We start from the raw sequence: 20,479 nt of genomic DNA on the forward strand, positions 1-20,479 counted from the left end.
TTCTGATGGGGTGAAGGGGCTGCCATGGAGCCACCCCGGGCCTCCCAGGCCCAGCGGACCATGATTCCATATAAACCAGCTTCATGGGCAGATCCCAAAGGGAATTTCCTCTGGGGAGAAAGTGTATCACCCCCACAGGGATGCCCTTGAAGGCCGCTGAGGCGGCATCGGTCCTGCCTGTATTCCAAGGGCAGAAAGCTCATCTGCTCATCCTCCCTCCTCAGGCCCAGCTCCACATCCCACTTCTTTTCTGCTCCCTTTGGCCACTTGTTGGACACCCTGGTGGGGCCCAGACATTCCCCATACTTACAGCAGGGTAGGGAAGAAAGTGTGTGTCTGAATCCCAACACCCCTGCCAAAGGGACAGTTTCGTTCCAGGTATGTGGCCTCTCTGGGCCTCTATTTCACGGTCTATAAAATGGGGATGGTAAGAACTCCTTAAAGGGTAGGAATTAACTGAGCCACAACATGAAAAGTTCTTAGAACAATCAGTACCCGGCATGTGGTAATTGTCCAGGCCACGCCACCCCTCGGTACTACTATTGGTAACGCAGACCAATCCCATCTCTTCTGCCCAGCAGCTCTCAAGGGGAGCTACCACTGTGGCAGTCTAGGGTCTGGAAGGGAGCACTGGATTTAGAGTCCTGAACCCACAGCTATCTCTTAATCAGCCCTGACCCTCAGAGGCAGGGGCCCTTCACCTCTCCTGGCCTCCGTGTCCCCTTCTATCAGGTGGCCCCCTCGGTTCCCAGCACATTTGAGACTCTGTAAATGTCCACTGGATGTTTTTCTGCTTGCAGCCATGGCCCAGTGCCAGCAGGCCCCTTTCCTCTTTGCCAATATGTCTCCAGCTCAGGGTCTGCCCCAGTCATGGTTTGCTGAATGAACGTGTTACCTGTGGCACGTGCACAGGTTATATGTGTGACGTTACTGTGGTATGGTGGTCTAACAACATGGAATTCTGTCATGTGGTAGGCACCTCGCCAAAGGCTTCATCATCCTCATTCTGTTTAATTCTTAAAATCCTTCTAAGGTTCCTCCTGCTCCTGGGATAAGGACAGAAATCTGGAGGGTGGTCTCTAAGACCCCACCCCTTTTCTTCCCCTTGAGCACACTCTTCCCCTCTAGGCATTCCGACCCCCTTTCAGTTCCAGGAGAATTGCTGAGCTCTTTCTAGCCTCAGGGGCTTTGCCAGGGAAACCACCTCTCCTATCTGGTGAGCCCCCGCTCAGACTTCTGAGCCCAGCTCAGCGACCAGCCCCCCTTGGAGAAACCTTCTGCGACTCCCCACTGTGCTCCTACAGTGGGAATGGCCGGGTCCTCCTGCTGAATGTGCTCATGGCCTCTGCCCCTTCATCTTATACCCCTTTCTCCATGTACATGGGTCCGTGCATACATTTCACATCTGTCTCTGAATCCTCTCAAGAGTGGACAACATGAGTTTTCCTGCCGTATCCTCAGCACCTAGCACAGAACCTGGGAAGTGGCAGATGTCAGTGGGTACTTGCTGAAGAAATGACCAGACAGAGAAGCAGGAAGCAGTTGTTGCCATGCATGTTGCACAGATGAGAAGCCTGAGGCCTGAGATAGAGAGACTTGCCCAAAATCACACAGCCCATCAGGGTAGAGCAGGATTTGAGCTAGTCCATGGGGCTCCAGCTCCCAAGCTCTTTCGACCCACCCCACTCCCTTGCCACCTTTGGGTACAGTGGAGGACTGAGCCAGAGAAGCTCCCAGAGGAAGAGGGCTTGCATGACAGGGCAAGGGCTGCGGTTTCTCTCAGAGGCCTGGCTGCTTGGAAACCTTATCAGAAGTGAGCCCACAACTTGCTGCTCCTCTGTGAGCCTCCAGGAAAGATCTGCATTCTAATTCTGCCTCTGGTTATATAATCCTGGGCTTGTCCCCTCTACTCTCCAGATCTCAGTTTCCTCGTCAGTAAAACGGGAGTGAGACTATCCACAAAGCCGGTTAATTGTGTGCATTAGCACACAAAGAATGCTCCCAGCAGAGACAGCTGATGTGGTCCCTGCAGCCTCCAACCCATTTTAAGGATACAGTGGCAGTGGGATGGCCACGTTTCAGTCCTGGAGTCCTTATTGCTTCCAAAATCGCAGCAGCTTTCAGCCATCCGGTCAGCAGGTGGGTCTTTCGGCTTGCGGTATTCTCAATCGTCACACCTCAGCTCCTATCCTCTCTGGAACCTTCTCCCCCGGCTGGGCCCTACAGCCTCCTCAGCAAGAGAACATCCAGAGAAATGGCAGGCTGTGGTGCAGACTGTGATAGGTTTGAATGTTCACTCCTATACCACAGAGCTGTGTTCCCCTAAGCAAGCCACTCCCCCTCTCTGAGCTTGTTCCTCACCTCTAAATTGAGGGTTGATAACACTGAACTTGGAGATCATGAGGAGGAGTAAATACTACTAAGTGCCTGGCACAGAGTAGGCACTCAGCAAGTGACAAATTCCCTTCTCTCTTCTCCTGACAGTCCTGAGTACATTGTCCCTATTCCTTCTGTTTTCTCCTTCCTTCTCCTCTCTCCAGGGAGTCAGCCTTCCATCAAGAGTGAAAACACACACATACATACACACAAATATTCACTAGGAACCCCAGCACAGTACCTCACATTCAGTGAGAGCTAAGTAAATATTTGTAGACTGAATAATCCAAAGAAATGAATTACTTATGATAAAAGTTCAGGCTATAAGTAGCTGGCAGGGAGAATTTAGGGATAGGGGCTCCTCCCTGAGTGTTCAACTCACCTTGCATTCAGCCCTGGTCTCAAGCATTCTGGTCCCAGTTGAGACATCACTGAGGGCCATTGGAGTGGAGTTCAGGTCTTACTTTTCCCTTCACAAAGTAGGCATGCAGAGAGAGCCCCATTCATTGACAGGCTCAGGAAATAGCAGCTCTTGAAACAGGACCTCCAGCAAGTGCAAAGAATATTTCCAGAGCCACAGAGGGATGCAAATACCAGTTCAAAACCACCAGGGAATTGCTTTTTCATTCAACAAACCTGTACTCATCGGTTCAATCAATATTTATTGAGGTTCTATGCTCAGTGCTGAGGATATAATAAGCAAATGAGATCCATTCCCTATCCCCAAGGATCCCCCCAGCCTGAAGGACATGACATAGATGCACATAAGGAGGTTAATAGCAACAAATTCTTCTTGGGGGTTGGAGATGATGGAGGGGAAATCAGGGAAGGCTTCAGAGAAGTGGGGTTGCTGGACCTGAGATTTGAAGGATAAGTAGGACTTCTCCAGGCAGAAGAGTGGGAAGGGAAGTCATCCCAGGCAGAGTGGATGGTGCATGCAAAAACACAGAGGCATGGAAATGCGAGAGTGTGTGTGAGGAGCAGGAAAGGCTTGGTGTGGGGAAAGTAGATGGAGGATAATGGGAGGGGTCTGGAATAGTCATCTGGCTCTCATGAGCCCTGGAAGGAGTTTAGGTTTTATGCTGAGAGCACAGGGAAGCCAAAAAAGGTTTAGGGGAGTTGAGAAAGCTCTCTAAGGTGCAGGGGATGGGCAAACAGGGGGAGGATAGCAGGAGAAGAAGCAGGGAGACCAAGGGAAAGAGGTAGGATTGACAGATGGGTGTGGGCAGTGTGTTTGCATGTGCATTAACCAAAGGGATAGTGTGGATGAAACCATGTTTCCCAGGCCTGGAAAAGGCAACCTCCCCCAGGGGGTCCTCCCAGAATAGTTCTTGATTCCCCAGGCTCTGTGTTCTTCCAGGAGAGAAAGTACCTGCTTCCTAATTGGCCCCTAACCTCTGGCCTTACATACAGGGGGCGGCAGAGTCAGCCATCGCCACACACTGGCCCTGCCCCACTAGAAAGCTGGGCTAGACCTTCTGCACCCAGGTTTTCTGACTTATGGGAAAATAAATTCCATGGTTCCCTGGACCTAGGTTCACACCCACCTCCGTTGGGGTCCCTGGGCCCAGTGTGGGGCCTCATGTAGTCCTGGTTTCAAGCCCCAGTTCCCCTACTCACTGTATGACCTTGGGCAACATCATTTCCCCTCTCTGTACTTCACTTTCCTCATTAGTAAAATGAGAATGAAAAACAGGACCTCCCTCCCAGAATGTTATGAAGCTCGTACAGTGAAACGCACAGTAGGATGTTGATAGGAATGGCGGCAGCAGTTAGACGTCAGCCTGAACCCCTCCTCACTGGGGGAGCAAGAACCGGTGGAAGTGGCCAGGAATGGGGGACTGGGTTTGCATGTCAGCGGGTTGCCCTGGACTATCAGGATCTTAAAGGCCAGCCCTGCCCAAGCTCCACAGGGGCGGGGGTCTGAGAACCATCATCCAGCAGGATAAGGGGCTGGAAGAGACCCACCACCCTGTTCCCCAGGGCCCTTATGGAGAATCTCGCCCTCTGTGTTTATCCTATTAATACCACTGCCATTCTCCGTCAGCCTGTGACTCTGCCAAATAGGTATTATTGTCCCCAATTTGCAGATGAGAAAACTCAGGGAAGTTGAGTCATTTGCCCAAGTATTGCCAGGAAATGAAAGAGGAGGGCTTTGACCCCAGATCTGTCTGACTGGCCACAAAACCTCAGCCCAAGGTTGGGTGGGTTGAGGATGTTTGGGACCTTGATAGGAATGGGTGTAGTGCCCCAAGGTAGCTGGGAGACTTGGAACAAGCTGGGCCACCTGGTCCCCAGACACCATTCTATGGCCCCTCAAGGTCATCGTCCTAGAGGAGCCTAGCCATGTGCCTCAAATTTGAGGATCTTTAGGCAGGGACAGAGGGAAAGGTCTAAAGTTCAAGTGGGTCAGATCTGGGCTCAGATCTCGACCTTGGGCCTCACTGGCTCTGTGCCTCCAAAGCAAGTCACCAAGGCCTCTGTCATTTTCTCTTCTATAAAATGGGAAGAAGCCCAATCTCTCCAAGGGTGATTTGTGAAGGTCAGACAAGGCAGGGAGGGGAGGGGCCTTTGGAAATACCTTCTCAGCCTCAGAGGGGTCCAGCCAGCAGCATTTTGTGACAGCAGTTAACCTGCTTAGATGTGAGAAGACCCTGAGCTGGGCAAGGCAAGGGCAAATGTAGTCCTCATTCCTCTTTCCCTTTAGGAGGGGGAGCAAAAGAGAACCTATGTGTCCTGGAGAGGACACAGCTGGTCTCTGATTGCATTTGATTCTGCCTCCCTCAGACCCGTCTGGACCTACCTCATCTGTCTCCTTATGCAAATTGCCTTCATCAGACGACCTCATCCCCACCCTCATACCTAGCTACTAACCCTCTACTCTCACTCCTCACTGGTCCTGGGATTTGTTCCCCCAAACATGGTCTGGACAACTGAAGACTGTGTGAAAATCGGACTGGGCTGGCTCTCCCCTCACCCCTGCCCTATTTCTCATACCTCCCCCCAACCCTGACCCTCAATCCATGTTCACCACAAGCCAAATCATGCTGGAGGCAGAAACTGTCAGTAATCCTCCTGGCCTGCCTCCTGCCTCTCTCCCCCTCTTCCCCATGGGTCACCCTGACTTGTCATTTCCAGTCTTCCCGGAGTTTCAACACTAGCACCATTGTTTGTCAGATTTTGCAACACCTCTGCCTGTCCAGTACCCCCTGCCCCACAACATATCCTGGAAAGACAGGCCAGATGTCCTAGGTATGTCTGCTGCAGGAAGGGGAGGTATAGGGGGCAGGGCAGGGAACAAATGTCTGTGGCCAGATGACTTTGGGCAAGCCATTTACATCCTTTCTTGAGGCCTTAGTTTGCTCAACTGTAAGATGGGAGAATTGGATTGGAGTCCTTCAAGTCCTTCAAATCTTCAACTCCTCTGGTTCTGACATTTGATAAATCCAAATCACAGAGCAGCAGATTCATTCAGGCCTTTATTGGGGCACCTACCACATGCTGGGAGCTGGGGCTCTAGAAAGAGAGCTGATGTGGTCACAGCTCAGTGAGGGAGACAGATGTGTAGACCATCACCATACCATGTGGTCAGAGCCAGGCTGGACACAGGAATTGATTCTCTCAGTGGAATTAGGAAGAACTATTTGAGAAAGCAGTGGTTGAGCTGGACTTTGAAGGATGAAGAGGAGTTCACGGGCCAAACATAATGAAAAACTTTCAGACTCTGCTGGTCAGCATTTAGGCTGCCTCAGAAGTTAGGGGATATCCTATCATTGGGTTGTGGATGTGGATGCTGAAATATAACAGGGTCTGAAATGCCGAGGAGATGGGAGCTTAGCCAGGTGTCAGTTCTAGTCTTAGATTCTGGGAGCCCAAATTCCATGAGCTCCTGAAAATTTAGTGTTTGCAGGTAACAGTACAGCCCACCCCAGGCAGGGGCCAGTGAGCAGGCAGGACTCCGAACTTTCAGCAGATGAGTGTTGGGGCTCCCAACCAGCCCACACCATGCTGGCCTTCACAGAGAGGGAGCCGTGGGCTTGGAGTCCTCAAGCTGAGATCATGGGTTTGACTGACCCCCTCCTGGCTTGAAACACTGTGTCCTGGTCACCACACACAAATTCCTCACTATCATTCAGGTGCTCACAGAAGTCATTCTAGTGGTAGGATCAAACAACTCACTGTTTTGCAGTGGCCTTTGCAAACTATGAAGTGTGCTGGACACAGAAAGTATTATTACTGTGGAAATGGTGGCTCATAACCAGCCCCTTCTGGGGCTGTTTGTTCTGTAATCAGGAAAATCAATTTGCTATCCTCCCCAAAGCCCCTGTTGTCACAGAAATGACAGTGGGATTCCTGGCACAGACATGTCTGCCCCAACCACATGTGAGCTTCAATGGGCCTTTCACCCTCTGCCCTTTTGTGCCCACCCTCACCCTGGCCATCTCAGAGTGCTTTTCTGTGACCCTGTGTTGGGGGACAGGGGCTGCCTCTAGGCCCTGGGGAAGGGATGAGGGACTCCTGGCTTGGCCCCTCCTGTGGTAGGGTCTAACTTAGAACTCTGTCTGGAAGAGGACCTGTGGAACCCCCCCATCTGTACCCACAAGAAGGGGCCAACGTGGCAACTCACTCTCCCGGGCTTTTGGGGTAGGGGGTAAGAGCCTCTCTGAGCTGTGTCCTGGCTGCTCTGTCGGAACCCCAGCCGGGAGTCTTCCCTGCCTGGCACCGTGGAGCCCAGGGCCGCCCAGCACTCAGCATCCTTAGCATCTCAGCATCCTCCGCACATCTCACTTTGCCTGGCCAGGAGCATAAGGGGACCCCTTGGTGGGTTTAAGGGCTAAAAAGCAAGGGGGAGCAACATGGCCCACTGACAGAGGCCTGGCCGCTGGTGCTCACTCCCAGCTCTCTGCCTCCCGTGGCCCCTCTGCCCGGCCAGGTTCTGATTTTGGTGCAGTGCAGACTTTCAGCTTCACGAGACAAATTGATATTCTGTGCCAGCCCAGGGATGGAGAGGCAGCTCGGGACGCTCAGGCTCAGGCAGGCAGCTCAGAACCAGGCAGGGGGTAGGGACAGGGGAAAGGAGGCAGCTTCCATCTGGAGCTGCCTTCTGGGGTCACCCCCAACCCTGCTCTCCCCCAACATGTGCCCCCAGCACACTGACAGCTACCCTGAGATAGCAGTCCTGAAGGTCCTTCCACCTTCGGTGCCCTCCTCCTAACCAGGGCACTCCTCCTGGGGGACACAGAGCAGTGGAGAGTGAGGCCTCAGAACCCAAGAGAAGCCTCTTCACCTACTGTGCCCTCCTAACCTTGCTCCCAGGTCTGTCCTCTCACCAGTTTGGATTTAAAGGGGCAGCAGGTCTGGACTTAAACGGGTAGCAGACAAGGCAGAAAGAAATGGGTAAATTGGCTGGGAGGATTGCATTCCTGCAGACTCTTCCCCAGGGGTCCCTGGAGTCTCTGGATATGGTCAGCGCCCCCCAATATGATCAGCCTCCCAACTCCTCACAGATGTCCCTGTAGATGATGTGGATACAGGAGACATATGGAGACACCCCTGCCAGTGGGCATCTGTGAGCAGATAAGCAGCCTCTTGAGGGGGTCTTCTGACAGAACAGGAGCCCCCCAGGCAGGTGGGGGTACCCCTGGGTGGGGCTGCTGGGCCACAGGGGAAGTGTTTAGATGGCAGTAGGGAGCTTAGTGCGGTCTCTGTCATATTGGACTTGCAACCACAAATGTGTTTAGTCTGTGTTGAGTCCATTGCTACCCCTATGTGACCTTTGCCCCACCCAGGTCTGGGGGGTGTCCTGACCAAAAGGAGAAGGAAACCAGAGCCTGCACAGCCAAAGGAGTCCCCCAGAAAGTGGGGGATGATTTGGGGCCATTTGAGCAAAATCTTCCCCTCTCCTCTATTACTCTCCCCCCACCACCATCAGTCGCAGGATGCTCTCCAATCCGACTCAGCCCCAACCCTACCCTCACCATGCCCTTGACATTCCCTCCTACTTCGGGGGAGCGGGCATATTCCTGGGACTCTGCCAGCTTCAGTTCCTCACGATCCCACGGGAGGAATTAAAACCGCAAACAACACCGTGGTGGTTCGGTCCACACACCCCTGCCCCCACTCTCCTCCCCCAGTCCCCCCCACCAGAACAAGCCCTCCCCGCGTCCCTCCCTCGTCCTCGGTCCTCCGCCCCCTCCCCCAGCCTCCGGCAGCGCAGCGGCTGGGGCGGCCTCTGCCTCCCCCGAGATTGCATTTTGCCAACGAGATGCTCTCCTAGAAGCCGGCGCCGGCGCCTCCGCCCCCCCCCCCGCCCCCCCACCTGCTCGGGCAGGATGGTACAGTCTGCAGAGGGACCCGGGCACGCTGGCTGGGCTCAGCCGCGGCACCAGCTGCCGCACCGCGATTACGGGGCTGCCCGCCTGGAAACCGTGCCGGATTTGTGGTGATTTTCGTAGCCAAGTAAGTACCGGCATCCCCCAGCATGAGAAAATAAAAAATAAAAAGCGCCCCACTCCGTTCTCCCCTTCCTCCCTCACCCATTTTATTTTGTTTCATTTCCTTTGATTTTTTTCAGTGCTGATGGTGGTGGCGGCAGCGTGGGGGGGGGGAGCAGGGCTTGTTTATCTGGCAGCAGCTGAGGCTGCATTGGGAGCCGCTGCCGAGGGAGACACTAGTATGAGGGTCCGTGTGCTGGGGATAGGACTGGGGTGCTGGGGACTTGAGCAGGGGGGTCTCGGACAAGCGGATGCCCAGGGTCTCAGGTAGATGCTGGCATCCTCTGCTCATTAGATGCCCCTGGATGGATGTTATGCAAGGACAGGCAACCCGGTAGCAGGGGGCAAGGTCCTCTTCCCTCTGAGCTTCGTCCCAGGGAGACGCAGAGGACTAGAGGGTGCCTCCTGCCCGGCCCCCACTGGGTTCCAGGACAGAAGCAGAGGGAGGCTCCCACAGTGGGTCCCCCTGGCAGGTGGGCTGCTGCATGCCAGGACTACCAGGTCAGGCCAGCCAAGGCATGTGGTGGCAGGGATGAGTCCCCAGGTCCCCAAGATGGCCAGAAGGGGGGCAGGAGCGGGATGGCCAGGCCATTTTGCAGCAGTCATGCTGGGTGGTGGAGTTGGCACTTTCAGCCCGGAAGCCCAGTTCTTCCGCTGGTTGGGGTGGCCTCTGGCTGAGAGCTAGGTACTTGGGGCTCCTTTCTGCCCCCTGCAGGGTCAGGATTGGGAAACCCACCAGCAGGTCTCTGTACTCCCTATGGGTGGGCTGCTGCGGGCAGCCATCCTTTCTAGCCAAGAGGCCATTCCATGGCTGTTCTCTGTTCACCTAGGTTGTATGGGGAGGGATCTCTGTGGCTGGACTGCCCCAGTCAGGGAAGCGCCCCGAGGGGTCTCAGGGCCCCCACGCAGAGGCCCAGCCAGGCTCGACCTTCAGAAGGGTAAGCTAAGTAGGTGAGCTCAGCCCAGAGGGTCTGGGTGTAACGCTGAGTGCCCCTCGCCCAGCACAGAGTGGGCTCCCCTCCTTGCCTGCATTGCTCTCCCAAATCGCTGGGCAGAGGCAGAGCTGACGTTTGGGGCATTTCCAGGAGCTGCAGGCGCCATCCGGAGAAATTCTCCTTTGACGTGTGCAGTAGGAGGGGGCTTGGAGTGCAGGCCAACTTCGCTGAAGGGGCAGTGGCAGGGAGGGGCTGCCACAGCTCCGGGGGAGCCCTATAGGGGGAGTCCAGGAGAGATGCAAATGGCCCATGCTATTTAGCTACCTTTGTACCCCCAGTCCCATTCTAATCAGGGCATACACACAACCACAGATCTGCACAGATGCACACACACAAATATAGTATACGTAGTAGTGTATTGTATATGTTCATAGATCATATGCACATAGACTTCCTGTGCCCATAGACACACCTCAGCACATGGGACTACATCTCCTATCCCTGAACACCACCTGCTCACCTGCATGCTACAGCAGGCACACGATTGTCTCATGCACACACGCACACACATACCTGTGAACGCGGCATACCCACACATGCCTGCAGCTCTAACAGGAATGCAGTAGGCTACATAGGGGCTAACCAGCCTGCACACAGTGCCGGGCAGCAGCCACAAATGTGACATGTGGTCTCGTGTGGGCTGGACCCCGTGTGAAAATGACAAGCACACATATGTGGTGTCCCGAATGCCATCTGCACGCCTGTCTGTGCATTAGTGGGCACCCAGTATGCTGGATCGTGGCCACAGGTGAATGAATGCAGGTTGCATATGCACGGAAATGGCCCAGGCACACAGATGCAGCTCCTCTGTGGATGCCGCAGGCTCACATACACCCCTAAGCTTCCAGGCATTTTCTGTGGCAGTGAAGGTGCCTCTGTGGGCACTGGGGAGAGGCTGGCTCTCAGGGCTACCTGTGAGGACAGAGGGACACTGGCCAGGCAAGAGCCAGCCCAGATTCCCGGGGAACTGTGATTGGGCTCAGCAAAAGCCATCTTGGATTCTTGATGTGTGGCAGAGAAGGTTGCCCAGAGTTAGAAAGGGGACAGAGGAGGGGGCAGGAGGAGCTGCTGCCCATGGCCCAGACTCCCGGGAGTCTGGACTGGCCCCACCACCCCTGTTCTCTGGCCTGAGGAAATCAGCACTCTGATATGGAGTCTTGGGAGCTGGGGTCCAGGGTACTGCCAGCAGCCCTCAGAGTCCTCTCCAGACCACAAATCAGAAAAGCTGCCTGTGGCTTATGCTGTAAAGAGACTCAAATGTGGGACCCCTCATTCTCTTCTCTCCCCACCTAGTACAGGTATGGGTCAGGAGACTTGGGTAAATAATAATATGCCAGCTAGCACTTACCAAGCTTATTGCTCTGCATCCATCCCTTCGGCAGGGCCTCCCATAGCCATGTTATTCCCATGCCATAGATGAGGAAGCTGTGCAGAGAAGTGGAGATGCTTATCCAAGGTCACACAGCTGGCACATGGCAGAGACAGGATGGAAGCTAGGCCATTAGCTTCCCTGTCTGCCCTCTTAGACCCTCCCCTCCCTGCCTCTATGAGGTCAGCTCCAGTTTGGGGTACCAACATCTTGAGAAGCAACAGTCCAAGAACTTGGAATTTGGGGGTGATGCTCCAAGAAAGGGTCCAGAGAGTCTCCTGAGGGTAAGAGCAGAGTCCTTCCCAGACACGTGTGCCCCTGTCCTACACAGCTATGCCACCCTCTTACCTGGTGGAACTGAAGGCACCTAGAAAGCCAGAGCAAATGTGTGCATTCTAAAAAGTTACCAGGCAGACCCATTCATAACAGGGAAACTGAGGCCCAGCCAGGAGCAGGAATTTGTCCAAGGTCACGCTGTGCTTGCTGGAGAGTAGAGTACCTTACCAACTCACTTGGGTCCCAGGTATGAAGTAGCAGGGGCCTGTTTGACCCCTGGTTTTTCCCAGATGTTTAATTCTAAGGTAAAATGATGAGCACATCAGGTTCAGCCTCTACTTCTGACCAGCTGTATGACTTTGGGCAAGTTGCTTTGTCCCCTCTGCACCTCAGTCTCCTCCTCTGTGCCCAGGACATGCCTATTCCTGCCCTGCCTTACCCCACTGACGTCCGAGAGCCTAGAGCACTGTAGAGGGCTGTGCAGAGACGTATGATTGGCACCAGGGGCTGGAGTCCAAGCAGGGGAGCACTTTGCTGCTGCAGTTGACCAAGGTCAGGAGGGGAAGAAAGAAGGTAAATCTCTAGGCTGGTAGGACTCAAGCATTAGTGGACCTAAAAAATCACCTGGTAGAGGACAAATTTCTGGATCCCCCTACCCAGTGATTCATGAGGTCCTGAGAACTGCATTTTCACAGGTGTCTCAGGGCTCTCATCTCTATAGCTTTGTACCTGGGGGAGACGAGGCCATTGAGAATAGGTTTGGGGGAGCTCAGAGGCTCTCAGAGCTGGGGGTAACTTGGGCACTATGCTATTGGCCGGCTTCTGCCACATCTGGGGAAACTGAGGTCCCCTGGCAATCAGAAGCCAGAGTGAGACTGACCTTCACGTATCCAGCCCTCCAGTTCCCATCCCACTGCCAGGCTCTGGTGGCATCCTTCATAGCTAAATCCGGCCCTTCTGTGGGCCAGTCAACCTTCATATGGCAAACAAGGCCATCTTTCTCAGCAGTGTGGCTGGGAGTTGCTCCTCAGAGACTCACCAAGCCTTGGGGTTGAGTCATGGCAATGGGTATCCCCAGCTCTGTGACAGTGAGGGAAATGGCTTATCTTCTGTAAACCGCAATTTTCTCCTCTCTAGAAGGGGAACAGATTTAAAGCAGTGCTGTGGGGAAGATTCTAAGTAATGTGTGTGAGGCAGTTGGCACATTTTAGGTGCAGGATGAAGGTAGAGGCTGCGGGGGACCCTGAGGTGCAGGGGCATGGTTCCCTCAATCCCTCTTAGTTTCTAGGGTCTGCAGCAGAGTGGTCTGGGGTGCAAGTGCCAGACGCCACAGGCATAAGCACTTTGTGGGGGGTGGGCAGGCTCCCTCCCCAGCCCCTCCTAGATCACACAGAACAGTGTGGGAGGCAGCAGTGGTTTTCCTGGCTGGAATCTGGTCCACCTGGCCCACCCTGCCCTCTCCAAGGCCAGAGCACTGAACATCCAATAATCATTTCTCCCTTCCAGTGGAAGAAAATATTCAGGGAGAATATGCCTCTGGACTGGGACAGTCAGTGGTGGTAGGAGATGGGAAAGATGGCTCTGGAGTTCAAGGCAGGAAGTAGGGTGGAGCCTCAGTCCCCGCATCTGTGGAACGGTTGGTAAGAGTATGCACCTTTCAGGCCGTTGCACGGGGCAAGTGAGGAAAGTGGTGGACATAGAGGGCTGGGCTCGGGGTGGGATCCACAGGGGCAGCTCCGTGAACAGAGGTCATGGTGTTCGAGAATCAGTCTGGACTAAGAATCAGAAGGTGTGAGTTTGAAACCTCGGCCGTTTAAGAATTTGACCTTTGAGTCAGTCACTTTGCCTCTTCCAGCCCAGGTGTTTGATCTGTAGAATGGGAATCAGTGCCCACTTCAGCAGGCAGCTGTAGGATGACCATACAAGAAGAGGTGATGCTTGCAGCAAGCCCTGGGAACCTGCTGGACACCAGGAAATGTGCTGAGAGCTTCACCCTGATCTGCCGTAGGGAGCCCTGCGTGGACAGAGGGCTGTTTTCAAGGCCTGAGACACATCCTGTGCAATCCGGTAAAGGCCTACAGGGTCCAAGGAGTGGAGAGCAAGATGGCCCAGCCTGCTAGAGGCAAGGGAAGGTGGCCAGGGCTGCGGTCTCCAAGACTCCGGAGGTTCCCAGGTCTGGGAGAGGAGGCCTGGGTCCGAGGGGCAGGAGAGCCAGGTTCTAGGCCCAGGTCAGTCAGGGACAGGTGACTTCAGGCAAGTCCTGTCAGCCCCCTGGCCTCATGCTTTCCCCTAGAAAGAGGGGGTGCTGATCCTGCCTGCTCTGTGTCCTCAGTGAGGGCAGATTCTCCTGCCAGCTGGCCCTCGGGAGAAGGGTCTAGACCTGCAAGGCTGAGGTATGAGCTGCTGTCGCAGTTTGTTTCCTGTAGCTGCCTGAGCAAATGGCCTCAACCCAGGTGGCTTAAAACTCCAGAAATGTAGTCTCTCACAGTTCTGGAGGCTGGACGTCTGACCAAGGGAGACTGCACACACCCTGCCTCAACCCCAGCTTCCCGGGCTCACCAGCGGTCCCTGGCCTTCTATGGCTCGTGGCTGTGTCTCTGCGAGCACCATCTCTATCTTTGTCCTTATATCCCCTTCTTCTCTGTGTATCTCCCTGTCCTCTATTTTGTTTATAAGGATACCAGTCACTGGACATGGGGCCCATCTCTCCAGTATGATTTTGTCTTAAGATCTTTAAATACATCTGCAAAGACCCATTTCCAAATAGGGCCACATTTCGAAGTTGCAGGTGGACATGAATTTGGGGAGAGACACTTGGGCCCACTACAATCCCTAATATTCTACTAGTTTACTGCTAGGAAGTCCTTTGTACAGTGTTTCATTTCTTCCTCACAAACATCCATTCTACAGATAAAGAAACTAAGGCCTAGGGAAGTTAAGAACATGCTGGAGTTACATAGCAAATGAGAGGAACAGCTGTGACTTAAACCCAGGTCTCGGGTGCTCTTTCTCCTTTCCATCATTTTAGAGCTGGCTGGGGACTGTCCATAGCTAGAAACCCATGGGGCAGGAATTCCAGCCAGTCCTGGGCAGACCCAATGCTCATGAGCTCCAGAAAGGAGAGCTGGAAGTGGACAAGGGAGTTTGGAGGGGGCTATGCTAGGCCAGGAGACCTGCATAGCAGAGGGTTGAGAGCCCACAGTGCCTTCTTATCTCTGCCACTCATGCTCTGGGAACCTTGTGGTTCTCATCTGGAGAATGGGGACAGCAACACCAACCTGGTGGGGTAATCACCAAGTTCTAAAATGCTAATCATAATAGTCATTACTAATAGCTAAAATGTATCCTCGACCACTTTACAAATGTTCATTTGTTCATTTCAGGTGTGAGAGGATAGTTGCTTATTCCAAGCCTCATCCAAGTGGCTCTACCATTAGATAGCCATATGTGGTCAAACTACTGACTTAACCTCAGTTTTATTCTCCATAAAAGTACCCACCTTCCCAGATGTCATGGGAGGCAAGTGGGATTCTGCTGAAGTGCCTGGCCTGGGTTATGGGCCCCTTGAAGTCTCAGAGGATGTTTCTTCATCTGTAAAATGGGAATGACAATAGTGTTATTATCATCATAGTGTTATTTGTTGTGTAAGGATTGAGTAAAGTAATGCAAAGGGAGCACTTGGCTCAGGTCCTGTCCAGAGATGGATATTAAAACGGCCTCCTCCTGTGCCATCGGAAAGAGTTGCATTTAAATCCTAACGCCCGTGTTTACTGCTGTGACCTTGAGCCAGTAGCTTTGCCCTGCTGAGGTTGGTGCTCTGACATGTAAAGTGGGGTTGAAGCGACCTGCCTAACAAGACAGTGTGTAACGTGATGGAGAGAAGGCTACCCATATGCAGCCCCGATCATGCCAGACATTCAGAAACGTTGAGCTTCTGTCCTGCTTCTAGAAGAAGGTCCCCAGAGGGCTTCCTCAAAAGTTGGCCTCAGAAGGGGAAAGTCTGAGTCCCAGAGGAGACAGGCAGGTGGATTTAATTTTTGCAAAGGCCGGGGAACGTTGTGCTATGGTGGAGTATGGGGTTGGAAGAGCCTGTGGAGAGAAGCCAGACATGAATGACCCTGTTTTGGGTCCAGGAGCCATATAGCTTCGCAGAAAGGAAGCAGGTCTCTCTGGGGCTCCTATGCCCACCCTGAGAGCAGTTTTCTATAAAGCGGTGGCATTCCCCACATTGGCTTGGGCTGCTCCACTTGGCTATATCTGGCCACCCCAGGGACTGCTTTGCATGGGGACGTGGGGAATGTCATCTAGAGAAGCTCATTCCAGCCTGTCTCCCTCAAACCCCTGCCTTGCTGGGCTGGAGCAAGAGCTCAAGTGTGGTATGGGAGGCTGAACCATCACATTTTCCCATCAAGGTTGTGGAGCAGTGGGGATCCATTTTGGGTCTGGCTGAGGCCTCTGCCTTGGGTGAAGGCCGAAACCTCATCCGGAGCAAAGGGTGCTGGACTTCCACTGCCTGAGTCTTCTCAGCGTTCTCACCTGTGCCCGAGGGCGGGGTGCGTATCCCACGTGGGCCCAGGGCCCAGTTAGCAGCGTTGTAGCAGGTGGTTCAGGACCAGGTCTGGGCCAAGCCTGCATAGCATCAAATCCAAAACCTGGGTGCTGAGCCTTGGTTCCCTCAGTTGTAAAATGGGGACAGTAGTGCCCACCTTATAGGGTTGTTGTGAATACAGCTGATTCCCACATGCACATTTTGACATCTCTGAAAGAGGGGTGCCTGTTACAAGTGGTGGCATGTCACAGGAGAACAAGTCATGCCCTTTTCTTTCTTAAGTATATATAAAGCAGCCTCGCATCTTACAACGGACATACCTTAGAGTCAGTGAAATACAGTAAATAAGATAAAACCATAAAGGACCTGCCTCCCCAGCTCGGTTACTGTGGGACCTTGGACATTTTGATGCACCACACAGGAGCCTTTGTTTCCTCTTCCGCTCAGGGCTATTGTGAGAAGTCAACAAGGGTCAACAATCACGTACCCAGCAGAGTGCCCATATACAGTAGGTGCTCAGTAATTGGCAGCTCAAAACAAACAACAAAGACTGTAGTACAGGGAGGAGTTTAAAACACAGATTCTGGGATTCCAATTCCTGCTCTACCATTTCCTTGCTGTGTGATCTAGTGCAAGTTTTTTAACTTCTCTGTGCTTTAGTCCCACCATCTATAAAATGGAATAACGAAAGTCTCCAGTTCATAGGATTGCTAGGAGAATTAAGTAAAATTAAAGTGCTTAGGGCAATGCTTGGCAGAAGTGAAGGCAATTGTTTTTTGATGAACTTCTAATGAGTCTCTTTTAGTTCAATAAATGGCAGCTGAAATAGACACTGGGCTCAATAAAATAATAACAATACAGACAGCACTTGTTTCACAGATGGGGCACCTGAGGCCAAGAGGCATGTGGGTATGCCCAAGGTCAAACAGCTGCCTCTCCCCGGTGTCTAGGCCTCAGCTCAGTATTGCTGTCCTTCCTCAGGACTCTGATTCTTATGGAGGAGGGGTGGGCAGGGGGTAGTCCTTGCCCAAGAGGGCAATTTCTAGAAGTAGCAGCCAGATACCACATCCTCTGTGCCGGGGCTCACTTCAGAAATGGTTTCCTTCTCCCTTCACATTTTTGCTTGTTCACACAGCACAGGGGAAGGGGCTGAGCTGGGCCATGCCCAAGGTCAGCAGAGCCTGCCAGCCAACGTGCCCACCTACCGGCCAGCACTTCCTGAATTTCTCGGTGGCTACTGCAGAGTTGACACAGCAGAACTCCCTCCTGGAGAGAGCAAAAGCCCTGGCTAGCCAAGTGGTCTAGCCCCCGGGGCAGAACCAGGGCCACAGAATGGATTTGAGTGGGAGTGGGGAAGGAGATACCTGGGTGCAGCCTAGCCTGACAAACACCCCAAGTGACCTTGGACTCATCACAGTCCCTCCCTGGGTACCAGTTTCCATCTTTAAAACAAGGATTTTCAGGCCAGATGTGCCCACTAGGACTTTAAATGTCTAAGATGCAAGATTGCTCAGGCATTGCTGCTCCTCAAGGTCATGGGTAAGGGACAGAGCTGGAGGGAAGGAGCTCATGGCTGTGCGTGCGCACACCCATGTGGATCTAGTTCTCAGGAGCAAGCTTGAGAGAGCAGCAGCCCCTGTTCAGCCCAGAGAAATTCTGTAGAGAAGGTTCCCTTAGTAGGGTCTAGCAGACTCATGAGGGGGACCCAGGCGGGGCACAGTCCCGGGGACAGTGCCCATGCTGACACATGTGCATTTGTAATGCAAAGATTGTCAAGAACCAGTCTCTTCTAGCAACTATCTGAAGGCAGGAGATCAAGAGCTCTTTAGGCCACTTCTAAATTTGTCAACTTACATGACTCACTTCAGATTAAAATGAGGCCTTTCTCCCCATCCACCTCCAGCCAATTTCAAGTTTCCAAGTTCGGAGGATCTTGAAGAAAGGAGAGAGTGTAAATCAATATAACCAATATTGGCTGAGTAGCTGGTCTGTGCCAGGCGGTGTGCCAAACTCCTGGCCAAACCCAGAGATGAATCAGCTCCAGAGATGGCTGTCACTGGGGAGCCGGGCAGCCCCAGGTGCAAGGTGGCAGCTGAGAGCTAATGCCCAGCTTGGGGACTAGACCATGAGTAACCTCTGTGTCCAAGACCTTGCACCACCACCCATAGTCCTTGGATCTCACAGGGCCTCAGTTTCCTCATCTATAAAATGGGGGCCAATAGAGGAATAAGTCCGGGGACTCTGCCACCACTTTCTCATGCCCGATGTTGCTGAGCTTTCAAATCCAAGGCTGTGGAGTCTACCTTGGGGTCCCAATCTGCCCTGAAGCCCTCAAGAGAAGGGAATTCCATCAGCTTCCTTTGCCCTGGGACCTCCAAAACCTTCTCCAGGGAATCTCTCTGAACTCCAGGGTCAAACCTCTGTAATGGGATCACAGCAGCTAAAAATGAACACAAACACCAGTGTTGGAAAGTGGCTGACCGGCCTTCACACGGTGAGCTCCCCTGAACCCCATTGCAGCCTTGTGGGACGCCTGGAGTAATAACAGCCACTGTCATTAAGCGAGACCTTGTTGTGCTAGGTGCTCCGAGCATGCCTTCCTTTACCTTTCCCAAGTGCCACTGGTCCCATTTAGAGAAGAGGAGAGCCGGTCTTGGAGACGTGCTGTGGTTTGGGCAGACTCTCAGAGCTGGGAGGAAAGCCCAGCTCCTTATCCTCCTGCTGTGCCCTTTGGATTCAAGGGGAAACTGAGGCCCGGAGCAGTGTTGCCTGAGGTGGCGGAGAGCCCAGAAGCCCGGGACTCCATCATGATATTGGCTGCCACCCCTCAAAGTTCACATACCCCCACAACCCTCCAGGAGAAAGGGCAAGGCCTTGGGCCAGACCCCAAGCCGGGAACGGGGCTGTTCATACCCACCCCATGTCCCCAACACAGCTGCACACAGGAGCAAGTTCAGGATACCTTTGAGGCTGACCCCTTAGCAGAGACAGAGCTGGGCCCCAGGAATCAGCCACATCCTTGCTCTTCATCCTCACTCCCCGAAAGATACCCCAGTAACCCCTCAGAGGGTTGGAGTCACACAAATTTGAGGAGAGAAGTCTTCAGTGCCTTAAGCGTCTCCTAGACCCTACTGAGGGAGCTGCTATTCCAATCCCAGCTCTGCCAAATTGTGTTTCTGTGGGTGTTATTGCTCCTTTCTGAGCCTCAGTGTTTTCACCTGTGGCGGGGGAGGGCGGGGATGGCGGTCACCCTTGTGGAGATGATGCAAGTTGGGAGTCAAGGACCCTGCCCAGCCCATGCTCCATGCCTGGTGGCTACAGTGGTGACCATGCCAGTGGCTGCCACACAGTTCTCATGTCCATCCGGTGAGAATAGCATTCTATCCTCACTCTGCCGCTCCCTCACAGAGGATCAGGGACTTGCCTCTGGTCACCTGGTTAGCAACTGTGCTGTGAGGGGGGAGGTGGCCAGTTTGTGTCTGTGGAAGGACCTATTGCTGAATTCTTAGGGCTTCAGAGGACAGCCAAAGGCACTGTCGGGGGATGGTTCTTTCTGTCAAGGAGACAAAATCCCAGGATGCAGAATTGTGGGGTCTAAAATGGAGAAGACAGCATGGGGCAGATGTTATAAAGAGCAGATACTGGAGGCTGGAAGCTTGGGCTTGATTCCCAGCCCCAGTGCTTCCTCGCTGTGTGACCTTAAGCAAATCATCTACTCTGTGCCTCAGTTACCTTGCCTGTAAATGGGAATAAGTGATGGTACCTATTCCATAGGGTTCTCGTGCAGATTAAATAATTTAATAGGTGTAAGGATCTTAGAACAGTGCTTGTTGCTCTTCACAGGAAGCTCTATGAAGTATCTGTTGTTAGTATAACTAGTATTATTATTCATAGAATCAGAATGGGAAGACCAGCCTGCGCTCACCTTCATCCTCTCTGCCTGTAACTTGCCTTAGCCCCCTTCATGGCTACCAGGGACACCCTCAGAATGCCCATTTGTCCTGCCACTCTCTGGTCAGGGTCTTCAGTGTTCCGCACTGCCAAACTCCTCAACCCCCATCTGTAATTTTTCCCCCACCGACCCTTCCAGCATCTTCCATGCTTCACCTTCATACCACTTTTTGTCAGTGAATTACTTCGTGCACTAAGTCGGTCAGGAATTTAGCCATTTATAGAGATTGGAGGACAGCCCCCACTCACAGTGACCTTTTCCCTCACCTCTGAGGCTTTGCCCAAGCCATATCCATCCCTGGAACACCCCATAGCCATCCTTCAAGACCCCACTGTAATGTCTCCTTGTTCAGAAGACCTTCCTGCCTCTTCTGTTACTGCCAGTACCCAGGCAGCAGACCCTGGACCTCTGGAGTCAGGCTCTAGCTGATGAGTTTTGTTTGTTTTTATTTTTGTGGTTTTCAGAAAT

General features: G+C 53.2%; 1 protein-coding gene and 1 long non-coding RNA gene across 11 annotated transcripts in view; one reads left to right on the forward strand and one right to left on the reverse strand.

Moving 5' to 3' along the window:
- ATP2B2 (ATPase plasma membrane Ca2+ transporting 2) overlaps positions 1 to 20,479 on the forward strand; it is a 367,245-nt gene that overhangs the window by 193,888 nt on the left and 152,878 nt on the right. For 3 of the 10 annotated variants that reach the window (XM_047744794.1, XM_047744752.1, XM_047744762.1), the window contains exon 1: positions 8,692 to 8,835. The exons of 2 other annotated variants lie outside the window; for them this stretch is intronic. The gene's annotated coding sequence lies outside the window, so the exon portion shown is untranslated. Of the gene's footprint in view, positions 1 to 8,691; positions 8,836 to 20,479 lie in introns of those variants that run through there. 5 more of the 10 variants (XM_047744774.1, XM_047744784.1, XM_047744703.1 and 2 more) reach the window with 4 other exon arrangements.
- Positions 1 to 20,479, reverse strand: part of LOC125108660 (uncharacterized) — a 56,633-nt gene that overhangs the window by 18,397 nt on the left and 17,757 nt on the right. Inside the window, exons 2-3 of the long non-coding RNA XR_007129987.1 lie at positions 17,914 to 17,991; positions 11,214 to 11,290 (exon numbers count right to left, since the gene is read on the reverse strand). This is a non-coding gene — a long non-coding RNA (uncharacterized LOC125108660). The remainder of the gene's footprint in view (positions 1 to 11,213; positions 11,291 to 17,913; positions 17,992 to 20,479) is intronic.

The sequence above is a fragment of the Lutra lutra genome, chromosome 1 (assembly GCF_902655055.1).
Source record: "Lutra lutra chromosome 1, mLutLut1.2, whole genome shotgun sequence".
In the NCBI taxonomy this organism is placed as follows: domain Eukaryota; kingdom Metazoa; phylum Chordata; class Mammalia; order Carnivora; family Mustelidae; genus Lutra; species Lutra lutra.